The 27,763-nt window shown below is 44.8% G+C and overlaps 2 long non-coding RNA genes across 3 annotated transcripts in view; one reads left to right on the top strand and one right to left on the bottom strand.

Annotated features, from left to right (window-relative positions):
* Window positions 1-1,705: 1,705 nt before the first annotated feature.
* Window positions 1,706-21,350, bottom strand: LOC129393415 (uncharacterized). Its single transcript, XR_008620273.2, has 2 exons — window positions 6,517-21,350; window positions 1,706-4,765 (listed from the first exon to the last, which is right to left on the bottom strand). It is a non-coding gene; the product is annotated as an uncharacterized LOC129393415 (long non-coding RNA).
* Window positions 19,943-27,763, top strand: part of LOC130540615 (uncharacterized) — a 37,548-nt gene continuing 29,727 nt past the window's right edge. For both annotated transcript variants that reach the window (XR_010113495.1, XR_008954613.1), the window contains exons 1-3: window positions 19,943-19,981; window positions 20,132-20,238; window positions 21,334-21,417. This is a non-coding gene — a long non-coding RNA (uncharacterized LOC130540615). The remainder of the gene's footprint in view (window positions 19,982-20,131; window positions 20,239-21,333; window positions 21,418-27,763) is intronic.

Below are 27,763 nucleotides of genomic sequence, written 5' to 3'. Positions count from 1 at the left end.
TAAAAAAGGAGCCCCTCCCATTTTCATGCTGGAGCTCTTTCCAAAATGCACACACCGAGTGGCAGGTCTCCTGCCACCTCCTCGCTCTACTGTGCACTCGTCTGGCTTTCGTGCCCTTCTGCAGGGAGTTGGGTTGTGTTTCTCCAGCCCGGGCACTGAGGCCACGGCGTGCTCCGCTAACGACGCGGTGTTACAACGAAGCTGAAGCTGGGTGGCTAACGGGGCCTGGAGGGAAGAGGCGGGCAAAAGCGCCCCCGCCCCTTCTTCCTCCGGTCTCTGCCTGCCGCTGCATGCAAAGCAGACCCTAATGTATGCACGCAGAGGGAGGGGGGCTCGCGAGCACGTTTCTGATTAAGAGAGGGGGAGGAGGAGAGCGTTGGGCATTATGATACACTGGGTGGAAGGGGCCCGCCGGCGGCGAGCTCTGTGCGCGGGGTTAGTAAGCTGAGGGGGGAGGGGGAAAGAAGGAGGCGAGTTAGGGAGGGGAATGAATATCCACCGGGTTTACTTTATTGCGGGAAAGAGGGGAGGGCGCCTCGAGCGTAGCGTTAGAAGCCTGCAAGGCTGGGAAAGCCGAGAGGGTAGGGAGGGGTTTGTGTCGGGAGAACTTGCGTTGGCTGAGGCTGGGGGATCGATACAGAGCCTGCAGGCCCCGGGGCAGCCTCCATCCCCCAAGCCGAGGGGGAGTTCGCTGGAAGGTCACGCAGCCTTCCTGGACTCCCGCACCGGTACAGCGCACTGCATGTAATATTACAGCCTGGGGCGGCGAATTTGGGAAGGAGGGAGAGGGTCGTTGTGAGCAGGTTGCACTCAGCTCTGGCCCTCCGGAGGGTGCACTTCACGCCTCCAGAGAAGGTCCACAGCCTCCTGGTGCTGAAAACCTACGTCCCTCCACTGGCGAAACATTTGTGCAGAGCGGACGATGGGATGGGGGCTGGAGAGGAGCAATGAAAGGGAGGAGACACAGGCAAGCCTCAACTCCCCCAACTCGTCCCGAATCGATCTTCGTTCCAACCGCGCAGGATGGGGCCCAGATGGTTTGCAAAGCGCACACTCGCACAACGCATACACAGAACAAGATTCCGTTGTTACAGCGCGTGGTTTACTAGATGCTAAAAGGGTGGGAGTAGCAGGAGGGTCTTAAACGGCAGCCCCAAGGCTCTGCTAAGGACAGAGACACCCCATTGTGGACGGTTTCTCCATTGCAATATATTTAGCGTTGGGCGCTGGGGTTTTTGCTTCAGTGTAGCTGCTCTGATCAGTTACAGATTGGCGACCACGTGGATTCCCTCAAGCATCCTGATTTGTTCTCTCTCTCTCTCTCTCTCTCTCTTTCTCTCTCTCTCTCGTCTCTCTTATTTTTCTTTTGTATTTGCCGCCCCCCCTTCTTTAATATGCATAACGGTCTGCAGAGGTAATAGGCAGGGGACTGAATGACAGGCTTTATATAACTGTGTCAACAGATTTCTTCCCGCCTTCTACCCTTGAGAAAACATGAACCGGGTGGGTTCTGAGTAACCTCACTTCAAGCATTCTTCATTTAACACAGGTGGGAGGTCTGCAGGTTGCAAGGCAGCAGAAAGAAGGAAGAATGTCTTCGAATATTGTGTGGAGTCCCCAGACTCAAGCCTCTGAGCAGAAAAACTCCTTGAGAAATCATATAGTTTGTCTCTTTGCCTCTAGACTAGTCCAAAAGGAGCCAGAGCAAGTCAGAATTTGGTTTATTGTTGGAGATTTTAGGGCGAAAATATTAATAATAACATTTTTCAGTGCTTTCTGTGAGCCTAAGTGCTTTATGTGCATTCAATTCTCTCCAATTCTATAAGTTTGATTTTACATATGGGGAAACTGAGGCTTAGAATAATGTCTAAAGTCACACAGCTAGTAAGTAGAAGTGCTAAAACTCACTGGGGTCTGACACCAAATATCCGTTAACCATCCTGCTGATCATAAAAAGACATTACGACTCCTGTAATCCCAGCACTTTGGGAGGCCGAGGCAGGCGGATCATGAGGTCAGGAGATCGAGACCATTCTGGCTAACACTGAAACCCCGTCTCTACTAAAAATACAAAAAATTAGCTGGGCGAGGTGGCGGGCGCCTGTAGTCCCAGCTTCTCGGGAGGCTGAGGCAGGAGAATGGCGTGAACCCCGGGGGGCGGAGCCTGCAGTGAGCCGAGATCGCGCCACTGCACTCCAGCCTGGGCGACAGCAAGACTCCGTCTCAAAAAAAAAAAAAAAAAAAGACATTCTGTGCCTTACACATTAGGTACCTTAAATTCGATGTGCTTTACTTATTTTTTATTTTAAATTTTCATTCAACATATTTTTCTTGAATACCTAATACATTCATATGGTTAAAAATTTAAGGCTGGGCACGGTGGCTCACGCCTGTAATCCCAGTACTTTGGGAGGCTGAGCTGGGCAGATCACCTGAGGTCAGGAGTTCAAGAACAGCCTAGCCAACATAGTGAAACCCCCGTCTCGACTAAAAATACAAAAATTAGCGGGTGTGGTGGCGGGTGCCTGTAATCAGCTACTCGGGAGGCTGAGGCAGGGGAATCACTTGAACCCGGGGGGCGGAGGTTGCAGTGAGCCGACATCGCACCACTGCACTCCAGCCTGGGCGACAGAGTGAGACTCCATCTCTAAAAAAAAAAAATTAAAAAAAAAAATTTAAAAGGAGGCCGGGCGTGGTGGCTCACTCCGTACTTTGGGAGGCCAAAGCGGGCGAATCATGAGGTCAGGAGTTTGAAACCAGCCTGGCTAACATGGTGAAACCCCATCTCTATGAAAAATACAAAAATTAGCCGGGTGTGGTGGAAAGTGCCTGTAATCCCAGCTACTTGGGAGGTTGAAGCAGGAGAATCGCTTGAACCTGGGAGGCAGAGGTTGCAGGGAGCTTAGATCCCACCATTGCACTCCAGCCTGGGCGACAGAGCAAGACTCCATCTCAAAAAAAAAAAAAAAAAAATTAAAGGAATTAAAGTCCTTAAAGTCCTCACTTTATTTTTGCTCTGAATCATCCTCTCCCCAACCTCAGTAATATTACTTACCCTTTAGTAGGAGTAACTGTTATCAGTCTATTGTATATTCTTACATACATAGTCTATGCCTACAAAAGCATACACATATAGAAGTTTTTGCATAAATAAAAGCATATCAAACCAATTTCCTGAATCTTGCTTATTTCACTTATATCTTGGAAATATTACTATAAGTAGACAGTTTCCTCATTATTGGGGCTGTATGGAATAGAGATAGAGCTTACTTTAATCAGTTCTCTATCGGTGGGCACTTGAGTTGTTTCCAATCTGTTGCATGTATTTCACACAATGCTGCAGTGCATAACCTTTAATATACGTCATTTTGCAAATGTTCAAATGTATCTGTAGTATAGATTTCTAGAAGAGCAGTTGCTGAGTCAAAAGGTATGTACATTTGTAGTTTTAATAGACAGTGCCAAGTTGTCCCCGGTAAAGGTTATGCTAATTCATACTCCCACCAGCAATGTTCTAGAGTGCCTTTTGGCCGGGTGTAGTGGCTCATGACTGTAATTCCAACACTTTTGGGAGGCAGAGGTGGGCAAATCACCTGAGGTCAGGGGTTCGAGATCAACCTGGCCAACATGGCAAAACTCCGTCTCTACTAAAAATAGAAAAATTAGCCTGGTGTGGTGGCACACACCTGTAGTCCTAGCTACTCGGGAGGCCGAGGCACCAGAATCACTTGAACCGGGGAGGTGGAGGTTGCAATGAGCCAAAATCACCCCACTGCACTCTAACCTGGAAGACGGAGAAGAGTGTCTCAAAAAAAAAAAAAAAAAGAAGAAGAAGAAGAAAAAAAGAGTGCCTCTTTCATAATTCCAGGACTTCGGGAGGCTGAGATGGGAGGATCTTGAGCTCAGGAGTTTGAGACCAGCCTGGAAAACTTGGCATGTGCCTGTAGTCCCAGCTACTAGTGGAGCTGAGGTGGCTGAGGCTGCAGTGAGCCGAGATCAGGCCACTGCACTCTAGCCTGGGCAAGAGAGTGAGATGAGACCTTGTCTCAGAAAAAGAAAAAAAATAATTAATTAATAAAATAAAATAAATAATAAATAAAAGTGCCCCTTTCTCCACAGCATTCCAAAAAGGGTTTTTTTTTTAAACTTTTTTGATCTTTGTCAACCTAATGCACATATTTTAAATTTTTTCCAAGTGACAGAAGGAAACTTTTAAGAAGGGAACCCCAAATTTTGCCAATTTCTGCAAACGAATTAATTACTTCTGTTTAAGGGGACTTCTAGATATTTATTCCCTTTCCCCCTCACCTGGAAAGATTTATCTTGAGAACCAATATTGTGACAGAATTAACATCAGCTCAGAGTCACAAATCTGGGCTTGATTTGCATGTCCAATAATGTTAGCTATATGATCTTGAACCAGGCACCCAGCCTCAGTACGTCTTAGTTTCCTAATCTGCAAAAATAAGGATATTAATTACAGCTTCACAAGATTATCATGAAGATTGAATGAGTAAATAAAATGTCTCCTCTCTAATCCAGACAGAAACATTTTCTCCCCAGGGATTTCCTTAACCATTGGTGCGGCTGCCCCTCTGAAATTAGCAATTTTTTCTCCAAAGGGCCCCCAAGTGGACACATTGCATCAGTAGTCCCAAAGTCCTGCAACAAAGAACAGTGGCTGAGTTATTTAAGCTTGTCCAAAGGAAGGCTTGATCATCACTGAGCAGAGAACTGTTCAGAATCCTCAGGTGCTGCTTTTTTTCTGGGGAAAGAAGGGTACAGTCCATTACTCTTCCACAAAAACACTCTTCTAATTAAGGAAGCAATGGCTGCATTTTACCCTGAATCCGTGAATTTCCATTTCTGAGCTTTAAAAAAAAAATTATATATATTGGCCGGGCGTGGTGGCTCATGCCTGTAATCCCAGCACTTTGGGAGGCCGAGGTGGGCGGGTGACCTGAGGTTGGGAATTCGAAACCAGCCCGGCCAACGTGGAGAAAACTCTGTCTCTACTAAAAATACAAAATTAGCTGGGCGTGGTGGCGCATGCCTGTAATCCCAGCTACTTGGGAGGCTGAGGCAGGAGAATCGCTTGAACCCGGGAGGCAGAGGTTGCGGTGAGTCAAGACTGCGTCATTGCACTCCAGCCTGGGCAACAAGAGCAAAACTTCATCTCAAAAAAATAAATTATATATAGCTATTCCTATGACTAAAAGGACTTTTTTGTTTGTTTGAGACAGAGTCTCACTCTTGTCCAGGCTGGGGTGCAGTGGTGCAAACTCGGCTCACTGCAACCTCCGCCCCAGAGTTCAAGCGATTCTCCAGCCTCAGCCTCCTGAGTAGCTGGGATTACAGGCACCCACCACGACACCTGGCTAATTTTTGTACTTTTTTTTTTTTTTGAGACAGAGTCTCGCTCTGTCATCCAGGCTGGAGTGCAGTGGCGTGATCTCAGTTCACTGCAACCTCCACCTTCCGGGCTCAAGGAATTCTCCCACCTCAGCCTCCCTAGTAGCTGGGATTACAGGTGTGTGTCACCAAGCCCAGCTAATTTTTGTATTTTTAGTAGAGACAGGGTTTCACCATGTTGGCCAGGCTGGTCTTGAACTCCTGACCTCAAGTGATCCATCCATCCCAGCCTCCCAAAATGCTGGGATTACAGGCGTGAGCCACTGCACCCAGCCTTAATTTTTGTACTTTTAGTAGAGATAAGGTTTCGCCACCTTGACCAGGCTGGTCTCGAACTCCCGACCTTAAGTGCGGGTCAGGAGTTCGGCTTCGGCTTCCAAAGTGCTGGGATTATAAGCATAAGCCACCGTGCCCAGCCTAAAAAGACTTTAAATACAACCCTAGCATAGGCATCTGGCTTTCTGTAAAGAGGTCAGGAGTTCGAGACCAGCCTGGCCAACATGACAAAACCCCGTCTCTACTAAAAATACAAAAATTAGCCAGGCATGGTGGTGAATGCCTGTAGTCCCAGCTACTCGGGAGGCCCAGGCAGGAGAATCGCTTGAACCTGGGAGGCGGAGGTTGCAGTGAGCTGCGATCACATCACTGCACTCTAGACTTGGCGACAGAGTGAGACTCCATTTCGAAAAAAAAGAAAAGAATTCAGTAGAGTTCTGCGCAAAGGCAAGGGCTAGATGCTTCTTGGACCATGAGCTCTTTGAGGACAGGAAACCGTGTATTACTTATCATTTTATCCCCTGTGCTGAACAGTGTCTATACCACCCAATTAATGTTTGCAAAATAAATGACTCTTCCCAGATGCACTCTTGGACCTTGGGATTTATACCCAAAGGGTCATGTTTTGTCAGGATTTTGGCAGTTACATGTCATGTCCTGGGCTGTTTGGGTTTGTGTGTGTGTGTGTGTGTGTGTGTGTTTTTAAGAAACATTTTATTTAAAATCACTTAAGCAGTCCCCATTTGAAATTGTACCAATGACAAAAGTTCATATTTTTCAAAGAGACTAATTACAGGAGTAATTATTATTTGATTATGATTGTTTCACCTTGTAGAAGCTTGAAGGAAATGTTACACTAAAGCATTTTCTTTCCTTCTCTTCCTGATTACTCCAAATTGTACTCTCATAGTAGTCTTCTGGTCAGTGTCCTTACTTTCAACCTTTGTGCTTTCTGATTTTCTTTTGTCCTTTTATTTATTCAACAAGCATTTGTTGAGCACCTACTTTGTACCAGGTACTACGTTAGAGCTGGAGATACAAAGGTGCTACGTCATAAAACTTTCACAGAAGCAGGAAAAGGCATGGGGTTTTTGAGAAACAAAGAGTACTTCGGTATTATTTAAACATAAGATATGTGGCGGGGTGCAGTGGCTCACGACGGTAATCCCAGCACTTTAGGAGGCCGAGGCGGGCAGATCACCTGAGGCTAGAGTTCGAGACCAGCCTGGCCAAAATGGCGAAACCACGTCTCTACTAAAAATAAAAAAATTAGCTGAGTGTGGTGGTGCACGCCTGTAATTCCAGCTCCACGACAATTGCTTGAACCTAGGAGGCGGAGGTTGCAGTTAGCTGAGATTGAGATTCTGCCTCAACAACAACAAAAAAGATATATGTGGGTGGCTGGGCAGGTGGCTCATGCCTGTAATCCCAGCACTTTGGGAGGCTGAGTCAGGCGGATCACTTGAGCCTAGGAGTTCAAAAGCAGCCTGGGAAACACAGCGAGACCTCGTTTCTACAAAAAATAAATGAAAAAATTAGCCGGATGTGATGTTATGTGCCTCTAGTCCTAGCTACTTGGGAGGCTGAGGTGGGAAGATCCCTTGAGCCTGGAAAGTTGAGGCTGCAGTGAGCCGTGACCACACCATTGCACTCCAGCCTGGGAGACTGAGTGAGACTTTGTCTGGAAAAAAAAAAAAAAAAAAAAGATACATGTGAGAAAGTGTCAGAAGATGACTGGCCAGAGCATATTAAGGAGTTTGAATTTTATTCTATAAAGGTTAGGAAACATTTGAAAAATTTTGAGCAGGAACCGACATGATAGAATTTGTACCACATCCCTCGGCAGCTGAGTATAAGGCTGGTAGTGATAATAGAGGCAGAAAATGTAGTTAGGATATTTCTGGTCTCTTCCTAGGGGTTCAGACTCATATATCCATATGCAGTAGTCCAGATCATTGGTAATGAATGCAGTGACAGTGAAGATGTAGGAATGAAGACAGATTGCTGAGATATTTAGCAAATAGAATCACTTTTGTTGTCCATTTAGATACAGGAAATAAAGAAAAAGGTCTTTTCTCAGGTTGCTAGATGGGGTCAATAGGGCAGATGGTGGTACCACCAAGTAAGTTAAAGAGAACAAGAGGAAGCAGATGTTTTTAATTAGAGATGATGACTTTGGTTTTGGAACAGTTGAGTTGAGATGTCTGTGAGATCTGCAGGTGGAGCTGTCTAACAAGCAGGTTGGTACACTGGACAGGGGCTCAGGAAAAAAGGCTAAAAATACAGATCTGGGACTTGGAAGCATGGAGATGGTAGTTGAAACTATGGGCATGGACCACACAAAAGAGTATGTGTAGCACACAGAGGCAAAGGCATTAAGACTGGAACCAGAAGAAACCCAGGTCTGTGGGATGGGCTATAAAAAGCAGCCAATGAAAGGAGACTGAGAAAGCAGCTCAGGAAGGTAAAAGGGGGCAAGAAGGAAAGCAAAGGAGAACGTTTCAGAGGAGCTGTAAACAATGTCAAATGTGGCAGAGAGGTCAAGAAGCAAGAGGACTGCGAGTGTTCGTTATAGTCAGAGGGAAGTCACAGGTGTTCCCAGGAAGAGTAGGCGTAGGGGAAAGGTGAAGTCTAAATCAGATGGCATTTGGTTAAGAAGAAAATGGGGAAGGCAAGGAGGAACATGTGTAGGAAACTGTTTCAGGAAGCTCAGCTGCAAAAAGAAGGAGAAGGGGCTTTAGCTGGAGTCCCTTAACACATGGTTAAGAGTTGATTTTGGGCCAAGGTGGGTGGATCACCTGAGTTCAGGAGTTTGAGACCAGCCTGGCCAACATGGTGAAACCCCATCTCCACTAAAAAGACAAAAATTAGCCGGGTGTGGTGGCGGGCACCTGTAATCCCAGCTACTTGGGAGGCTCAGGCAGGAGAATCGTTTGAACCTGGGAGGCAGAGGTTGCAGTGAGCTGAGATCACACCACTGCACTCCAGCCTAGGTGACAAAAGTGGGACTCCATCTCAAAAAAAAAAATGTTGATTTTTGTAAGCTAATTTTTGGTTACTATAAAGGTAGGATATGCAAGAAGTTACAAATACTATGGAAAAATACAAGACAGAAAATCTAGGCTGGGTGCAGTGGCTCATACCTATAATCCCAGCCGAGGAAGCCGAGGCGGGCGGATCTCTTGGGCTCAGGAGTTCGAGACCAGCCTGAGCAACATGGTGAAAACCCATCTCTACTAAAAATACAAAAATTAGCCAGGCATGGTGGTGGGCGCTTGTAGTCCCAGTTACTTGAGAGGCTGAGGCAGGAGAATCGCTTGAACCTGGGAGGCGGAGGTTGCAGTGAGCTGAGATTGCACCACTGCACTCCAGCCTGGGTGACAGAGGGAGACTCCTTCTCAAAAACTAAATAAAATGAAATAAAAAGTCTAAATATCCCTTCCTTCTCTTCAACTGTAGTCTAACTCCTACAAGGTAATCACTGTTAACTTTGTTGTCTGATATTTCAGACTATAAATAAGTATGTATGTATACCTATCTATATATGTGTATGTATGCATATACACATAAGCACACACACATATATCTTTTTAATCAATGTGATTATACCACACAAGCTACTATGCTGAGTAATTTAATCTTTTCATTTAGCAGCATGTCCTGGAAACCTTTCATAGCTTTCTGAAAGCTTACCTCCTGCCTCTCTCCCCCTAGTTCGTCGTATCCCTTTTTGCTTTGACCTCCTTGGAGTTCCTGGAACACGTCAGGCACACTTATACCTTAAGGCCTTTGCACTTACTGTTCCTTCTGCCTGGAATGTTCTTCCTCCAGATAACCTCTTGGCTCACTCCCTCTTTTCCTTCAGATCTCTGTTTAAATGTCACTTCCTCAGAGGTCACCACTTATCATTCATGATACCTTATACTACTTCATTTTTCTTCACAGCACTTATTACCGTAGATTTGTTTACTTGTTTAATGTCGGTCTCCCCTACAAGGATATAAGCTCCATGAAGGGAGGGGGCTTTGCTTCACTGCTGTATACCCATAGCCCAGAACAGCACATGACCCTTAATAGGGTCAAGAAAATATGAAGAAGCATGGAGAGTGGGCAGAGTGTGGTCTTATGGATAACAATGTAATGATTAAGAGCAAGCTCAAATTGCTTGCGTTCAAAGCTTTCTTTTGTTTTTTTTTTGAGATGAAGTATCGCTCCGTCACCCAGGCTGGAGTGCAGTGGTGCGATCTCAGCTCACTGCAACCTCTGCCTTCCAGGTTCAAGTGATTCTCCTGCCTCAGACTCCGGAGTAGCTGGGATTACAGGCACCTGCCAACATGCCCAGGTAATTTTTGTATTTTTATTTGTTTGTTTGTTTATTTATTTATCTTTTGAGACAGAGTCTTGCTCTGTCACCCAGGCTGGAGGGCAGGGGCGTGATCTTGGCTCACTGCAACCTCTACCTACTGGGTTCAAGTGATTCTCTTGCCTCAGCCTCCTGAGTAGCTGGGATTATTGGCAAGCACCACCATGCCTGGCTAATTTTTTTTTTTTTTGTATTTTTAGTAGAGATGGGGTTTCACCATGTTGGCCAGGCTGGTCTCCAACTCCTGACCTCAAGTGATCCACCCGCCGTGGACTCCCAAAGTGCTGGGATTACAGGCATGAGACACCCTGCCTGGCCCAAATCTTTATTTCTTATTAGGTGTGTGCACTTGGGTGAGTGAATCAGTTTCCTCATCTGTATAATGAGGTTATACTAGTGCCTAACTCCTGGGGTTGTTGTGAGGCTTTATGTGTGAAAATATGGAACGTGCTTACAACAGTAACTGACGGGTAGAGAATTGTTAGTAAATGTCCACTGCCATGATTATTGGTAGTATTCGATAAAGGCAATCTAGGAGCTCCGCCATCTGAGGACCTACTGGTCCAGCTCTTCTTCCCCTCTTTGATTATTCCGTCTCAGCCTCCTTTCTTTGTCCTTCGCCTCTTAAACACTGGTGTCTCCTGAGTGTTTCTCATTTCTCACATTCTCTTAGAGTGAACTCATAGTTTTAACTATCACCCAGGCTGAAAAGTGCCATAACTGCCACCCAAACCACATGGTTCCCCAGGGCCTCAGCCTGTGGCATCCAACTGCTTTGAGTATTTCCATTCTAATTACTTGTTAGGTTATATGACTCACTGAGGTGTGGGTTCCTCAAGGGCAGGAATAGTTTCCTGGCTATCTTTTTTTTTTTTTTTTTAACGGAGTCTCGCTCTGTCACCAGGCTGGAGTGCAGTGGCGCGATCTCGGCTCACTGCAACCTCCACCTCCCGGGTTCAAGTGATTCTCCTGCCTCAGCCTCCCAAGTAGCTGGGACTACAGGTACGTGCCACCACACCTGGCTAACTTTTGTATTTTTAGTAGAGATGGGGTTTCACCATGTTAGCCAGTATGGGCTCAATCTCTTGACCTCGTGATCCGCCTGCCTCAGCCTCACAAAGTGCTGGGATTACAGGCGTGAGCCACCGCGCCTGGCCTCTGGCTATCTTTATCTCTGCTCCTTTAGGCGAGGTGCTCTTGGTAGGTATGCTTTGTGGGTGCTCACAGTATAGTGAAGGGAACCAGACAATAAATAAATAACTAGGACAAGCCAGGTGGTGAGTAGTGCAATGCAAGCAGGATAGAAAGTAGAGACTTGGGAGCGGCTGAGGTACAATAGTTTATAAAATGTGGCCAGACTTTGGGTTAAGGGGCTATTTGAACAGAGCGTTGAAGGAAATGAGAATAAACCAAATGATGTCTGAGGGAAAAGCATTCCAAGCATAAAACAGCAAATGCAGAAGCCCCGAGGTGAAGTGTGTTTGGAGGTGACGAGGCCAGTGTGGCTGGAGGAAGAGTGGTAGGAAACTAGATGAGGGACGTCTGTGGTGGTGATGGTTTCAGAGCATACGAGAATGCAAAATGATAGGAGAAGCTATTGGAAGTTTCTGAAGACCGACAAAATATGACTTAATATTTGAAAGGATCACTCTGTCTGCTGGTTTAAGAATAAACAATAGGCCGGGCGCGGTGGCTCACGCCTGTAATCCCAGCACTTTGGGAGGCCAAGGCGGATGGATCACAAGGTCAAGAGTTCGAGACCAGCCTGACCAACATGGTGAAACCCCGTCTCTACTAAAAATATAAAAATTAGCCGGGCGTGGTGGCATGCCTGTAATCCCAGCTACTCAGGAGGTTGCGGCAGGAGAATCGCTTGAACCCAGGAGGCAGAGGTTGCAGTGAGCTGAGATCATGCCACTGCACTCTAGCCTGGACAACAGAGTGAGACTCTGACTCAACAACAACAAAACAAGAATAAACAATAGAAAGGCAAGGGTGAAAGTGGGGAGACCAGTCAGAAGGCTATTGCAGTGGTCTGGGTGAGAGAAGATGGTGTCTGGGCCTTGGGTGGTAGTGTTGAGGTGATGGAAAATTGTCAGATTCAGGATACATTTTGAAGATAGATGGTACAATAGCTGTAGGCTCTAAAAAATGAAAAAAAAGGGTAAGGATTTGCTGATTTGCTGATTGTATTAAATGTAGGGTGTGAACGAGAAGGCAAGGAGGCAGAGATAAGTAATGAATGATTAGGTCAGAATATAAATAGTTGGGAAATATTAGGAGAACCAACAGAAGAAAGAGGATTCAAAATACGCTCACATACCCTACCATTCACTTATAGGGAAGAGTAATGAAAGATAAGTCAGTAGCTTGAGAATGAAGTAAAGGGAAGACTTTTTTTTTTTTTTGAGACATAGTCTCATTCTGTCGCCCAGGCTGGAGTGCAGTGGCACGATCTCGGCTAACTGCAACATCCACTTCCCAGTTCAAGTGATTCTCCTGTCTCAGCCTCCAGAGTAGCTGGGATTACAGGCCCCACCACCTCGCCCAGCTAATTTTTTTTTTTATTTTTAGTAGAGATGGGTTTTTCTGGTCTTGAACTCCTGACCTCAGGTGATCCGCCAACGTCGGCCTCCCAAAGTGCTGGGATTACAGGCATGAGCCACCATGCCCGGCCAAGGTTTTTTAAAAATTTAAATATTGGGGCTGGGCATGGCAGCTCATGACTATAATCCCAGTACTTTAGGAGGCTGAGGTGAGTGGAACACCTGAAGTCAGGATTTCAAGACTAGCCTGTCAACGTGGTGAAACCCGGTCCCTACTAAAAATACAAAAATTAGTCTGGGCACGGTGGCTCATGCCTGTAATCCCAGCACTTCGGGAGGCCAAGGCAGGTGGATTGCCTGAGGTCAGGAGTTCGAGACCAGCCTGGCCAACTTGGTGAAACCTTGTCTCTACTAAAAATACAAAAATTAGCCGGGCGTGGTGGTGGCGGGCACCTGTAATCCCAGCTACTTGGGAGGCTGAGTCAGGAGAATTGCTTGAACGGAGGCAGAGTTTGCAGTGAACTGAGATCGTGCCACTGCACTCCAGCCTGGACGACAGAGCAAGACTCCGTCTCAAAAAAACAAAAAACAAACAAACAAACAAAAAACAAAAGTTAGCCAGGCATGGTGGCTGGCACATGCCTGCAGTCTCAGGTACTCAGGAGGCTAAGGCAGGAGAATTGCTTGAACCCGGGAAGTGGAGGTTGCAGTGATCTGAGATTGCACCATTGTGCTCCAGCCTGGGCGACAGAGCGAGACTCCATTGCAAAATATATATATATATATATATAAAAAATATATGTTTCATATTTAATATAAAAAATAGGTTAGGCGTGGTGGCTCACGCCTTTAATCCCAGCACTTTGGGAGGCTGAAGCAGGCAGGTCACCTGAGGTCGGGAGTTTGAGATCAGCCTGACCAACATGGAGAAACCCCGTCTCTACTAAAAATACAAAATTAGCTGGGCGTGGTGGCACATGCCTGTAATCCCAGCTACTCAGGTGGCTGAGGCAGGAGATCACTTGAACCTGGGAGGCAGAGGTTGCAGTGAGCCGAGATCTCGCCATTGCACTCTAGCCTGGGTGACAGAGCGAGACTCCATCTCACACACACACACAAAAAACAGCCACATTTCTGAAAAGAGTCACCTACATTCACAGTCTCCATTCCTTGCCATGTTCCATGTACCTTTTTTTTTTTTTGAGATGGAGTCTCACTCTGTCGCCCAGGCTGGAGTGCAGTGGCACGATCTCGGCTCACTGCAACTTCCACCTCCTGGGTTCAAGCGATTCCACAGGTGCCCGCCACCTTGCCCAGCTAATTTTTTTTGTATTTTTAGTAGAGACAGGTTTTGCCATCTTGGCCAGGCTGATCTTGAACTCCTGACCTCAGGTGATCTGCCAACCTTGGCCTCCCAAAGTGCTGGGATTACAGGCATGAGCCACCATGCCCGGCCAAGATTTTTAAAAAATTTAAATATTGGGGCTGGGCATGGCAGCTCATGACTATAATCCCAGCACTTTAGAAGGCTGAGGTGGGCGGATCACATGAAGTCAGGATTTCAAGACTAGCCTGCCAACACGGTGAAACCCCGTCCCTACTAAAAATACAAAAATTAGTCTGGGCACGGTGGCTCACGCCTGTAGTCCCAGCACTTTGGGAGGCCAAGGTGGGCGGATCACCTGAGGTCAGGAGTTCGAGACCAGCCTGGCCAACTTGGTGAAACCCTGTCTCTACTAAAAATACAAAAATTAGCCGGGCGTGGTGGTGGTGGGCACCTGTAATCCCAGCTACTTGGGAAGCTGAGTCAGGAGAATTGCTTGAATGGAGGCAGAGGTTGCAGTGAGCTGAGATTGTGCCACTGCACTCCAGCCTGGACGACAGAGCAAGACTCCGTCTCAAAAAAACAAAAAGCAAACAAACAAACAAACAAAAATTAGCCGGGTGTGGTGGCACATGCATGTAGTCTCAGGTACTCAGGAGGCTGAGGCAGGAGAATTGCTTGAACCCGGGAAATGGAGGTTGCAGTGATCCGAGATTGCACCATTGTGCTCCAGCTTGGGTGACAGAGCGAGACTCCACTGCAAAAAAATATATATATACACACGTATATATTATATAATATATATATTTTTAATATTTAATATAAAAAATAGGTTGGGCGTGGTGGTTCATGCCTGTAATCCCAGCACTTTGGGAGGCTGAAGCAGGCGGATCACCTGAGGTCAGGAGTTCGAGATCAGCTTGACCAACATGGAGAAACCCTGTCTCTACTAAAAATACAAAATTAGCCGGGCGTGGTGGCACATGCCTGTAATCCCAGCTACTCAGGAGGCTGAGGCAGGAGAATCACTTGAACCTGGGAAGCACAGAGGTTGCAGTGAGCCGAGATCTTGCTATTGCACTCTAGCCTGGGTGACAGATCGAGACTCCTTCTCACACACACACACAAAAAGCAGCCACATTTCTGAAAAGAGTCACCTACATTCACAGTCTTCATTCCTCGCCATGTTCCATGTACTTTTTTTTTTTTTTTTGAGGTGGAGTCTCACTCTGTCGCCCAGGCTGGAGTGCAGTGACGTGATCTTGGCCCCATATAGTCTTTAGGCCCATATCATCTGACTGCCATCTCCGTTGAAACTACTGTCACAAAAAAACACCAATGGCTTTCTATTTGCCAAAATTAATGGACACTTTTTTTTTTTGAGACGGAGTTTCGCTCTTGTCACCTAGGCTAGAGTGCGATGGGACAGTCTCTGCTCACTGCAACCTCCGCCTCCCAGGTTCAAGCGATTTTCCTGCCTCAGCCTCCCAAGTAGCTGGGATTACAGGCATGTGCCACCATGCCGGGCTAATTTTTGTATTTTTAGTAGAGACAGGGTTTCATCATGTTGGCCAGGCTGGTCTTGAACTCCGGAACTCAAGTGATCCACCTGCCTTGGCCTCCCAATAGTGCTGGAATTACAGGCGTGAGCCACCGAGCCGGGCCTAGCACACTTTTTTATTTTTTATTTTTTAAAGAGGTGGGGTCTCACTGTCTTGCCCAGGCTGGCCTAGAACTCTCCAGCCTCAGACACCTGAGTAGCTGAAACTACAGGTGCATGTCCTTGTGCCTGGCTAAGGAACACTTTTTAGGTCTCACTGTATTTGATCTGTTTGCAGCATTGTTGATCTTCTAGAAGCTCTCCTCCCTTGGTTTCTGTGACCTCACTCTCTCCTGCTTTCCTCCTACCTCTCTAACCTTCCCATCTCAAACACCTTCCTGGGCTTCTTTTCTTGTTTAACCCTAAATGCTCATGTTTCTCAGAGTCATGTTCTTAGCTCTCCTTTTTTTCACTATTCCATTCATTTATTCAAATATTGAATGCTTACTACATGCCAGGCACATTTCTAGGCGATGAGGGTATAGCAATAAGCAAAACCTACAAAAATTTCTTGCTTTCCCTTATGGAGCTTACCTACTCTTCCTAAGCAATCTCACCTATACTCAAGATGCTTATCACTTCTAAATTTACATCTCCAGCACTAACCACTCTTGAATTTCAGACACATATAACCAGTACTGTGTTAGGCATCTTCATTTGTATGTCCTTAAATCAAATTCCTCTTTACACTGAAATTTGCCTCTTTCTATAGTCCCTCTTCTTTTTTTTATTTTTTTCTGAGACAAAGTCTTGCTGTGACGCCCAGGCTGGAGTACAGTGGCATGACCTCTGCTCACTGCAACCTCTACCTCCCCGGTTCAAGGGATTCTCCTGCCTCAGCCTCCCAAGTAGCTGGGAGTATAGGCACATGACACTACACCTGGCTAATTTTTGTATTTTTTTTTTTTTTTTGAGACAGAGTCTCGGTCTGTCCCCCCAGGCTGGAGTGCAGTGGTGCCATCTCGGCTCACTGCAAGCTCCGCCTCCCGGGTTCACGCCATTCTCCTGCCTCAGCCTCCCGAGTAGCTGAGATTACAGGCGCCCACCACCATGCCCAGCTAATTTTTTGTATTTTTAGTAGAGATGGGATTTTGCCATGTTGGCCAGGCTGGTCTTGAACTCCTGATCTCAGGTGATCCACCCGCCTTGGCCTCCGAAAGTGCTGGGATTACAGGTGTGAGCCACTGCACCCAGCCTATATTCCCTCTTCTAATTATACCACCATACACTTCCAATTGCCCATTTCTCTTCAAGATTACACAATAGTTCCCAGTCTTTTATTTTTTTTCTTTTTTGAGATAGAGTCTCACTCTGTCGCCCAGGCTAGGGTGCAGTGGTGTGATCTTGGCTCACTGCAACCTTCAGCTCCCGGGTTCGAGGGAGTGTCCTGCCTCCGCCTCTGCAGTATCTGGGACTACAGGCATGTGCCACCACCCCCAGCTAATTTTTGTATTTTTAGTAGAGACAGGGTTTCACCATGTTGGCCAGGCTGGTCTGGAACTCCTGACCTCAGGTGATCTGCCCGCCTCGGCCTCCCAAAGTGCTAGGGTTACAGGCGTGAGCCACCACGCCCTGCCAGTTCCCAGTCTTCTCCTTTGATATGTGATTGAATTTCCTAAAATGCAAATCTGACCATATTACTTCCATCCTTAATATATTTTAATAATTCCTTATCACCTTCGAGATTCTTTATTATCTGGTGTAACTCTCCCTTACCCCTTGTCTTCAAAACACATCTATTATTTGTGTTCTTTCCTTAGTGAACTAATTTTATTTGAATTCTCTTGTGTGATCATGCTTTGGTGCATGTTTCCTTTGTTTAAATGCCTTTCCCCTCTTGTCCTCTTGGTTAAGCTCCAGACCCAGCTCTGCTACATGCACAACCAGAGCATCATGTGTAGACTTTTATTGTTGCTCTTTAAATACTGTATCACAGTATCACAGTTGAATGATTTGTAGTTGTTTTACTACCTCTTCCACTAGACTGTGAGCCCCTTGAAGGTAGGAAACATGTCTTTTAAAATTTCAGAAGCACAATCTGATGCATAACAAGAATATAATAAATGTTTGCTGAACAAATAAATAAATGGACAAATGAAAATGAGGAATAAATAGGGAGAGACCACTGAAGAGTGAAATGGAAGAGAATCAAGAGCAAACATAGAAAGATAGTTTTGGAAAGAATGTCCTGTTTTCCTCTGGGATAGGAGAAAGAAGGGAAGGGACAGCAGAAAGAGGGTGTAATCAGAAGTAGATCCGTTCAGGCCAGGTGCGGTGGCTCACACCTGTAATCCCAGCACTTTGGGAGGCTGAGGTGGGTGGATCACCTGAGGTCAGGAGTTCGAGACCAGCCTGGCCAACATGGTGAAAACCCCGTCTCTACTAAAAATACAAAAATTAGCCGGGCATGGTGAAACATGCCTGTAATCCCTGCTACTTGGGAGGCTGAGACAGGAGAACCGCTTGGACCTGGGAAGTTGAGGTGGCAGTGAGCTGAGATCATGCCACTGCACTCCAGCCTGGATGACAGAGTAAGACTCTGTCTCAGAAAAAAAAAAAAAAAAGTATATCAGTTCAAAGTGAAAGGGAGAAAACTGAAGGAGTTCGTGCTGGATGGTTTCTATTTTCTCTTTAACGTAATAGGTAAGGCATTCCTCTTTTTTGGAAGACACTGCATGTCAGTGAAGTTACGTAACAGCTTCTTTAAATCTCAACTTTCATACCAGCAAAATTCTTGATTCTACTCTCTGACCCATATCTCTTGTAAAGTTGTGAGAACCAACAAGACCATATAGGATAGGGCTTTGAGCTCTTTAGGTAAGCAGCAATGGACCTACTGATCATCACTTAAATCTAACTTTAAATCCATGCAGTTGAAAGCAGCTAAATTCCAAAGTCCCTCCCATTTTATCATTCCTTTTATTTCTGTGTATTATCAATGCTGCAGTTCCCAGAATTGTAAACATTTTGTTTGCCTCCAAATTACTTTGAAAAAATTCACTAAGCCTAGTATTACTGTTTTTCTTTTTTGAGACAGAGTCTCACTCTGTTGCCCAGGCTGGAGTGCAATGGCACAATCTTGGCTCACTGCAGCCTCCACCTCCTGGGTTCAAGCACTTCGCCTGCCTCAGCTAGGATTGCAAGTATACATCACCATGCCTGGCTAATTGTATTTTTAGTAGAGATGGGATTTCACCATGTTGGCTGGTCTCGAACTGCCAACCTCGCCTCGCCTCTGCCTGCCTCGGCCTCCCAAAGTGCTGGGATTACAAGCGTGAGCCACCGAACCTGGCCTTTCTTTTTTTGACATAGGTCTCACTCTGTCACCAGGCTGGAGTACAGTGGCACGATTATAGCTCACTGCAGCCATGAACTTCTGGGCTCAAGCAATCATCCTGCCTCAGCCTTCTGAGCAGCTGGGACTACAGGTGTGCACCATCACCCTTGGCTAAGTTTTTAATTTAGTTTTTATTTATTATTTTTTGAGACTGGGTCTTGCTCTGTTGCCCATGCTGGAGTGCAGTGGTGCGATCATGGCTCACTGCAGCCTGTACCTCCCAGGCTCAAGCAATCCTCTAGCTTCAGCCTCTTGTGGAGTTGGAACTACAGGTGCACACCACCATGCCTGGCTAATTTTGGTATTTTTTTTGTAGAGACAGGGTTTTGCCATATTGCCCAGGCTGGTCTCAGACTCCTGAGCTCAAGGGATCCACCCGCCTCAGCCTCCCAAAGTGTTGGGATTACAGGCATGAGGCACACCTGGCTTTATTTTTAATTTTCTGTACAGACGAAGTCTCGCTGTGTTGACCAGGCTGGTCGTGAACTCCTGGCCTCAAGCGATCCTCCCATCTCAGCCTCCCAAAGTGTTGGGATTACAGGTGTAAACCACTATCAACTATTAGTCTTCCCACAGCTTCAATTGCTCTCATTATTCTAATCCTACTGACCATTCTCAAAGTCCTCCCAAGTTTTTTTTTTTTTAATGAGGGAAAATGGATAAAACTGAGCAATATTATCTCTCCACTGAGATGTCTAGCTTTTTTTGAGTCATGCTTAAAGTCTAACTATATGGTCTAAAATTGGTTTAGGATTCCTTTCAGCCACCAGTGCCAACTTATCTTAGGCTAAAAGGAATAGAGTTCAGTTGATCTAATTTAGAACAAATTTGTATCCGTAGATGGGACGGAAATCTAGGTGAGGATTAAGGTCATGGCCAAGGTACAAGAGGAGGAGGAAGTCTGAGTTAATTATAACCTAGGTTATGCAGTCTTAATTCCAGGAAGCTGTGCCTCAGCTAGGTAGACAACTTGTTGATTGAGGAATATTCTCAGAGGAACTGGAAGCTATCCATTTCTGAATTCCGAGCTGAATTTCTACGTCATCTGAGATGAAGGTGAAGGTGTCAGTGTCCAAAGACTAGAAATTCTAAGAGAAATATGTCGCTTGGAGAAAGCCCTTTAGTAAGTATTTGCTTATTTTCTTTCCAGCAGTCATGACTGGCCTGGAAGATTTCCCAAAGGTTATCTTTTTCAAGACTAGTTGGGTAAGGCTGTTTTGATATGTTTTTGAATATACATTATAATGCATTCATTGTGTTTGTTTATTCCTAGATTTAAAAAAAAAGTATATATTTTGCTAATAACTAAAGTAAAAACAGATAAAACCAAGAGAACATGGCCATCATTGTTCAAGGCCTCATACTCTCTGATGCAAAAAGGTAAGCCTGAATTAAAAGCTACATTTCTTAATGTCTCTCATATGAAAAGCTATATAAGCTCCTGGTGTCAAGTTTAAAAACTGAGAACTTATTTGTAAACATTATGGGTAGAGATTAGGGAGTTAAATGATCACTTTTAAAAATGTTTAGGATTAGGTATTAACACCTATTTGCCTTATTCTCTTCTTTACTAAGAGCCCTCTCTATCAATATATAGCCAATAGTCTTGCTTAAGGCCCAGGAAAAGTCACTGTATCCAAGGCTTGATGCAAATTATATGTTACGAATCTTCACTTACTCCTGCTAAAGTTAAAATGGAGTGTCTTACATGCGGGTTAGAGTTCAGATGTAAGTTTCTGAATAAAAACATAAAAAGTGAACCATCTCCCTTACCTATTCCTGCTCCTCACAGTACAATAAACAACTTAAATATCGCAGAGTAGAGGGAATGTGGTTAGAGTTAGGACACCGAGGAATCAAGTCCTGCATTCCAGTCCCCTACCCCTGACTCATTTACCTCAGGCAAATGGTTCCACTTCATTTCATTTTGTACTGAAGTGAGGAGAGTAACATTTTGTTTCAAATTTTCTTAGGTGAGTGGGTTGGGCTAACCTGCAAGGCTTTTGCTGAAGTTGAGATGAACAAATAAGGAAAATATGCAACTATAGATTGTTTTAAGAGAGGTGGGAAAAAACCCAACGGATTTTGTTGCTGATTTGTGTCCTTAGGACTTTCCACAAATAACTTTGAGAGATTTACTACTTAGTCCTTAGAGGCAGCTTCCTTCTGGGATGGGTGGATATGAGGCGTGCGCTGGGGTCAGATGGTGATGGGAGAGCAAAGGAACACAAGGGTCCCAAATCAAGGCCCATTTGGCTTCAGTGTTTACCCTCAGTGCAGTGGGGGTGAAATTTGGAGCCTAGGGTGAGGTAGAAATTAGTTTCCCTGTTGCAGTAGTAACTTGGGTATCAGATAATAAAGTATATTTCTGCCAGCATATTCTAAAGGCAGATGAAACTATACAGGGGTTTAAGGTAAAGCTATGATGAGCAAAATATCACCCCTGACTTTTTAAAATTTCATTTTATGTTCCAGGGTACGTGTGCAGGATGTGCAGGTTTGTTACATAGGTGAACGTGTGCCATGGTGGTTTGCTGCACCTATCAACCCATCAACTAGGTAATAAGCCCAGCATGCATTAGTTGTATTTCCTGATGTTCTCCCTCCCTCTGCCCTCCCCTTGACAGGCTCCATTGGGTGTTGTTCCCCTCCTTGTGTCCATGTGTTGACATTGTTCACCCTCACTTGTAAGTGAGAACATGTGGTGTTTGATTTTCTGTTCCTGTGTTAGTTTGCTGAGGATAATGGCTTCCAGCTCCATCCCCATCCCTGCAAAGGACATGATCTCGTTCCTTTTTATGGCTGCATAGTATTCCATGGTGTATATGTACCACATTTTTTTTATCCAGTCTATCACTGATGGGCATTTGGGTTGATTCCACGCCTTTGCTATTGTGAATAGTGCTGCAATATGTATGTATCTTTATATGTACCTAGTACATCCACTTTCAAAACAACTTAATCACTTTTTGGAGAAGTTTTTTTCTGATTTTCCCAAACTGCTTCCCTTTACCCTCCTGTTGATGCTTCTTGTAGCACACATCATTGTATAATAGAATGATTTATATAATTTATAATGATATAACAGAATGATTTATGTTAGAATGATTCATATTCTATAGAATAGAATAGAATGATTTATATTCCTTTGGGTATATACCCAGTACTAGGACTGCTGGTTCCAATGGTATTTCTGGTTCTAGGTCTTTGAGGAATCGCCACACTGTCTTCCACATCACCCCTGACGTAATGTTTACTTGGTCATTATTACTTTCATTTTTTCCCCCAATCTGGGGCTTACATGACTTCCTTTCCATTGTTCTACCCGGAGGTCACTAAAATTGGTAACCACTCTTCCACCATCACCTTATAATTCACTGTCTTAGAACTACATTTATTCAGTTGTTCTATTAGGTTCCCCACTCTCTTGAGACCCATAGTCAGATGACATCAGGTAAAAATGCAGGCTGTCCTTAGGGGAAACAGTAGCTATTTTAACAAGCAGGCTATAATTCAAAACCACACAACAGTATTTAATTGCTTTTGGATTTGACAACACTGGAATGCATTAAAACTTGGAGCCTCTGAAGATAACCTTCCTAACTTCATGCAAGAAGTCCAAGGTATAGTTCTTATAAAAATCCATCCATAGGTTGGTTGCATATGTAAAATCCTCTGAGGAAAATGGTGGTGCTAGAAACCTTTATATGATGAGCTTCTTTCAGCTGTAACAAGGATATAAATCAGGAAATGCGGGCTTGGCAAAGAAAGAGTTAAGATGATCAATTTCTAAGGAATTTCAGGGATTTTCAGATTTCAGGCTTGGTCTTTTATAAAGGATCTTCTGCTGCCTACCTCCTGGTTCTCCCCTGCTAGACCTTACATATGCAAAGGTAGCTTTGCATTAGCTAGCACAGTAGAGAAGGCTAATCAGAGATCCACATCTCTGTTTCAGAGTTGGAGATTGAGATGCAAGAGTGACTCAGCTGGCATCAGCTCTGTAGCAGTCTCAGCCTGCAGGCCTTCAGGAAGTGAGTCCTCCAGGCCTGCATCTCCCTCTGTGGCAAATTGCCACTAAACTCTGCTGTTTATCAACCCAGTACCAAACACAGTAGGAAGAAGAGTCTGCTGTTTCACTGTTTTCAACAAAACCAAAAACACAGAAGCCAGATTATATGATGGGATAGTATTACAAAAGTGTATTAGATACAGTATCTCCCTTAAGAAGCTTACAGTTTAGTAAGGAAATAAATGTAAATATAGCATTAGAGTGCAATGATGTGTGCTACAAGAAGCATCGACAGGAGGGTAAAGGGAAGCAATTCGGGAAAATCAGAAAAAAACTTCTCTGAAAAGGTGATGAAGTGGTTTTGAAAGTAGATGTGCTAGGAAGAAAGTGCCAGGAATGAAGGCAGAGGGGAAAACATTTATATAGATTCATTAATGGATACATTCACTTTATTCATCACATTTGCATTGAGTGACTTCTGTGTGCTTGCAGCATGTGATATGAACCATATAGTACAGGCAAGGTGGTGTATATATATAGGTGGAGATATGGTAAGATGAGATAATGATGTTGTGGGAGTAACTGGGAGTTCTCCAATTGCTTAAATTTTCTTAGTCAAGTAGGAAGTAAGGTCATCTGTTGAAGGATGTAATTGCGGTCTGAAGAAACATAATATGATTGGCTGGTAGTATTAAGTGCTCTCTTAAGGTTCTGATCATCATGAATATAAAGTGAGACTACTTTTTTTTTTTTTTTTTTTTGAGACAGAGTCTCGCTGTGTTGCCAAAACAGGAAGGAGTGTAGTGGTGCAATCTCGGCTAATTGCAACCTCTGCCTCCCAGGTTCAAGCGATTCTTATGCCTCAGCCTCCCAAGTAGCTGGGACTACAGGTGCGTGCCACCATATTCAGCTAAATTTTGTATTTTTAGTAGAGAGGGGGTTTCACCATGTTGGCCAGGCTGGTCTCAAACTCCTGGCCTCAAGGGATCCACCCAAAGTGTTGGGATTACAGGCGTGAGCCACTGCACCTGGCCAGACTAGTTACTTTGTTTTCTCCAACTTCATTTGGCTGCATAGGTGCAGAGCAGGTAGACAGCTGAATTAAGCCAAGGAGGTGGTTTTGGTAAGTGAGTACAATGAAGTGAGTGAGAGGCAAGGAAGTTGAAGGTGTATTCAAGAGAATGCTTATGATTGATCATGGAACCTAAGTTGTAACAGGAGAGAAAAGCTGAAATCAAGGGGGTGAGGGAGATGGTAGGATCAATTTATTGATGGTCATGAAAACTCTGAATTTGTGTAGTTATTTGACAGAATGGGCTAGGAAGGTCATAGGTGGTCAGAGAGAGGGATGCATGAAATTGAAACTAAGATGGTTGATGTTTTTGGTAAAAAGATGGGAATCAGTATTTAAGGAAGGTGAAAGGTATTAACTGTTAAGTTTTTAGGGAATCAAAAGGCCAGGTTGGTTGAAGGATCATTTATGTTAATAGTTCTCAAACTTTAGCATGCATTAGACTTATATATGGAAAGATAATTAAAACACAGATTGTGGTGGGTGCAATGACGTATGCCTGTAGTCCTAGCTACTTGGGAGACTGAGGGAAGAAGATTGCTTGAGCTCAGGAGTTTGAGACCAGTCCAGGTAACATAGTGAGACCATCTCTAAAAAAATGCAAAACAACACAACAACAACAAAAAAATACAGATTGCAAGATCCCACTCCTAGTTTCTGGGGTAGAGCCTGGTAATTTTCATTTCTAAATTCCCTGGTGATGCTGATGCTGCTGTGGTCCAGGGACTGTACTTTGGAAACTACTGACCCATGTGTATGTTGAAATTGCAATTGTCAAGAATTAAGATAGAAGTAGTGTTATAAAGTGACAGTGAGCCAGGACACAAAATTGGCAAGAAATAAAGGGGACCAGCTGCGGTGGCTCACGCTTGTAATCCCAGCACTTTGGGAGGCCAAGGTGGGGGATTCTTTCAGCCTAGGAGTTTGAGACCAGCTTGGGCAATGTGGCTACCCTGTCTCTACAAAAAAATAGCCGTGTGTGGTGGCATGCGCCTGTAGTTCCAGCTATTTGGGAAGCTGAGATGGGAGGATCTTGATTGAGCCTGGGAGGTTGAGACTGCAGTAAGCTGTGATCATGCCACTATACTCCAGCCCAGGCGACAGAGCGAGACCCTGTCTCAAAAGACAAAAAGAAAGAAAGGGGAATGAACTGATTAGTGGAAAATTGCAACAATCAGGGACAGTGGATACACACTCTAATAACATGACATTTAAAGCTAGGTTTTATGGGGATTGGTTAGAAATGGTGGCTGAAACAATGGTTGGCAGCTAAGTGAGATTAAGGTGAGGCAGAAGGGAGATTGCCAAGGGCTTTGCATGTTAGCATTTTATTATATCAGGGCCTTTTGTTTGGTAAACAGGTCTAGTGTAAGTTCCCTAAGGGATTACCTCTGGTGGAACTGTTACTGAATTCATCACAAGGGTGATCACAATCTTATGTCCTGGTAGAAACAAAAACCACACTAATTAGGAAATAGTAAGTCCTACTAAACTACCTATCACTTTACATAAGATTAGGGAGGTTGATATCTAATGAGATAAGAAATCTTAAATAACTTAATAGTAGGGCAAAGCAGGACCAAGAATATATAATATAGAATGGAACTGTGGAAATACAAAGCAGGATCCACAAGCTGGTCACAGGTAGAGTCAGGGCACAGACTACAACACAGGATCATGACCTGGGCCCAGCTTATGCTGCCACCACTTATTGCTCTTGGGATCCTAGCCAAATTGTTTTATGTTTTCTGCTCAGTTCCTCTCTTGTTAAATGGTATATCATTTATGGCACGTGCTTCAGAGGAAAGTTGAGGGCTAAATGAGATAGTTGGTGCAAGTGCTTTGAAAAGGTAAAGTGTTACACAAATATGAAATATTTAAAAAGAAAGTATTGAGCTATCCTTAGAAATCAGGGTAGAATACTTAGGTATGTAAGAGATGAATGGAAAAGAGGAGAAACTGTTAATCTAAGAACAATGCTGAGATGTATAAAACAAAGGATGAGGCCGGGCGTGGTGGCTCACTCCTGTAATTCCAGCACTTCGGGAGGCCGAGGCAGGCAGATCACGAGGTCAAGAGATCGAGACCATCCTGGCCAACATGGTGAAACCCTGACTCTACTAAAAATACAAAAAATGAGCTGGACATGCTGGCGCGCGCCTGTAGTTGCAGCTACTTGGGAGGCTGAGGCAAGAGAATCTCTTGAACCCAGGAGGTAGAGGTTACAGTGAGCCGAGATGGCACCACTGCACTCCAGCCTGGCGACAGAGTGAGATTCCGTCTCAAAAAAAAAAAAAAAAAAAAAAAGGATGGAATATGCAATGTGGACGGTTTCACATTAGTTTTTTTTTTTTTTTTTTTTTTTGAGACCAAGTTTCGCTCTTGTTGCCCAGGCTGGAGTGCAATGGCATGATCTTGGCTCACTGCAACCTCCGCCTCCCAGGTTCAAGAGATTCTCCTGCCTCAGCTTCCCAAGTAGCTGGGATTACAGGCATGTGCCACGACGCCCGACTAATTTTGTATTTTTAGAAGAGATGGGGTTTCACTATGTTGGTCAGGCTGGTCTCCAACTCCTGACCTCAGGTGATCCGCCAGCCTTGGCCTCTCAAAGTGCTGGGATTACAGGTGTGAGCCACCGCACCTGGCCTCACATTAGCTTTTTTTTTTTTTTTTGAGACGGAGTCTCGCTCTGTGCCAGGCTGGAGTGCAGTGGTGCCATCTCGGCTCACTGCAACCTCTGCCTCCTGGATTCAAGCGATTCTCCTGCCTCAGCCTCCCAAGTAGCTGGGACTACAGGCATGTGCCACCACGCCCAGCTAATTTTTGTATTCTTATTAGAGATGGGGTTTCACCATGTTGGCCAGGATGGTCTTGATCTCTTGACCTCGTGATCTGCCCACCTCGGCCTCCCAAAGTAGTGGGATTATAGGCGTGAGCCACCGCACTTGGCCACATTAGTTTTGAAATGATGAAAGCCTAAACAAAAAGCCTCATTTACTTATATATAGATAGCAGTTTCCTTAGGAATAAACCTTTGGACCACAGTGACAAATATTTGCATAACTGGCTTTGACTTAACCATTATGTTCTCTCTCCTCGTGATGCCTACTACTAAATGAGTACTTCTACTTTTACATACTGAGAAAATTGTAGGACCACATGCACTGTTACATGAACCCTATGCAAGTTTGCAGGTTTCTATTCTGGCTTTTGTTACATGGAATTGAAATTACCTGCTGATGTTAGACTACCCAAGTTACTTCAGGGCAGGACTGTGCCTTGTCAAAATCTTTCAATGGCTTTCCATTCAATGTCCTTAAAGAAGTCCAAGCCTTAATAGGCATAAAATACAATCTGGTCCCCACCATCTCTGGCTTTACCTCTCAGTGCTCTCCTCTGCCTGGCAATTTGGCCACACTTACACTCTCAGACCCTCAATGTACTACACTTTTTCTGACAGTAGCTTTTGCACAGGTTGTTTCACTTGGCCAGCATACCTTGCTCCATTCTTCTTGGCTAATGTAATTTCCTGGTTTATATAGCTACTATTTTCTCTGACAACCTCCCTTGAACATCCTTCTCGTCTGGGTTAGCCTTTCTTTTTTTTTGAGACAGAGTCTCCCTCTGTCGCCCAGGCTGGAGTGCAGTGGTGTGATCTCGGCTCACTGCAACCTCCACCTCCCAGGTTCAAGTGATTCTACTGCCTCAGCCTCCCGAGTAGCTGGGACTACAGGTGTGTGCCACCACGTCTGGCTAATTTTTGTATTTTTAGTAGAGACAGGGTTTCACTATATTGGCCAGGCTGGTCTCAAACTCCTGACCTC

Source organism: Pan paniscus, chromosome 9 (genome assembly GCF_029289425.2).
Source record: "Pan paniscus chromosome 9, NHGRI_mPanPan1-v2.0_pri, whole genome shotgun sequence".
In the NCBI taxonomy this organism is placed as follows: domain Eukaryota; kingdom Metazoa; phylum Chordata; class Mammalia; order Primates; family Hominidae; genus Pan; species Pan paniscus.
Note: the sequence above shows the minus strand (reverse complement) of the source record. Positions and strands in the feature narration are given on the sequence as shown.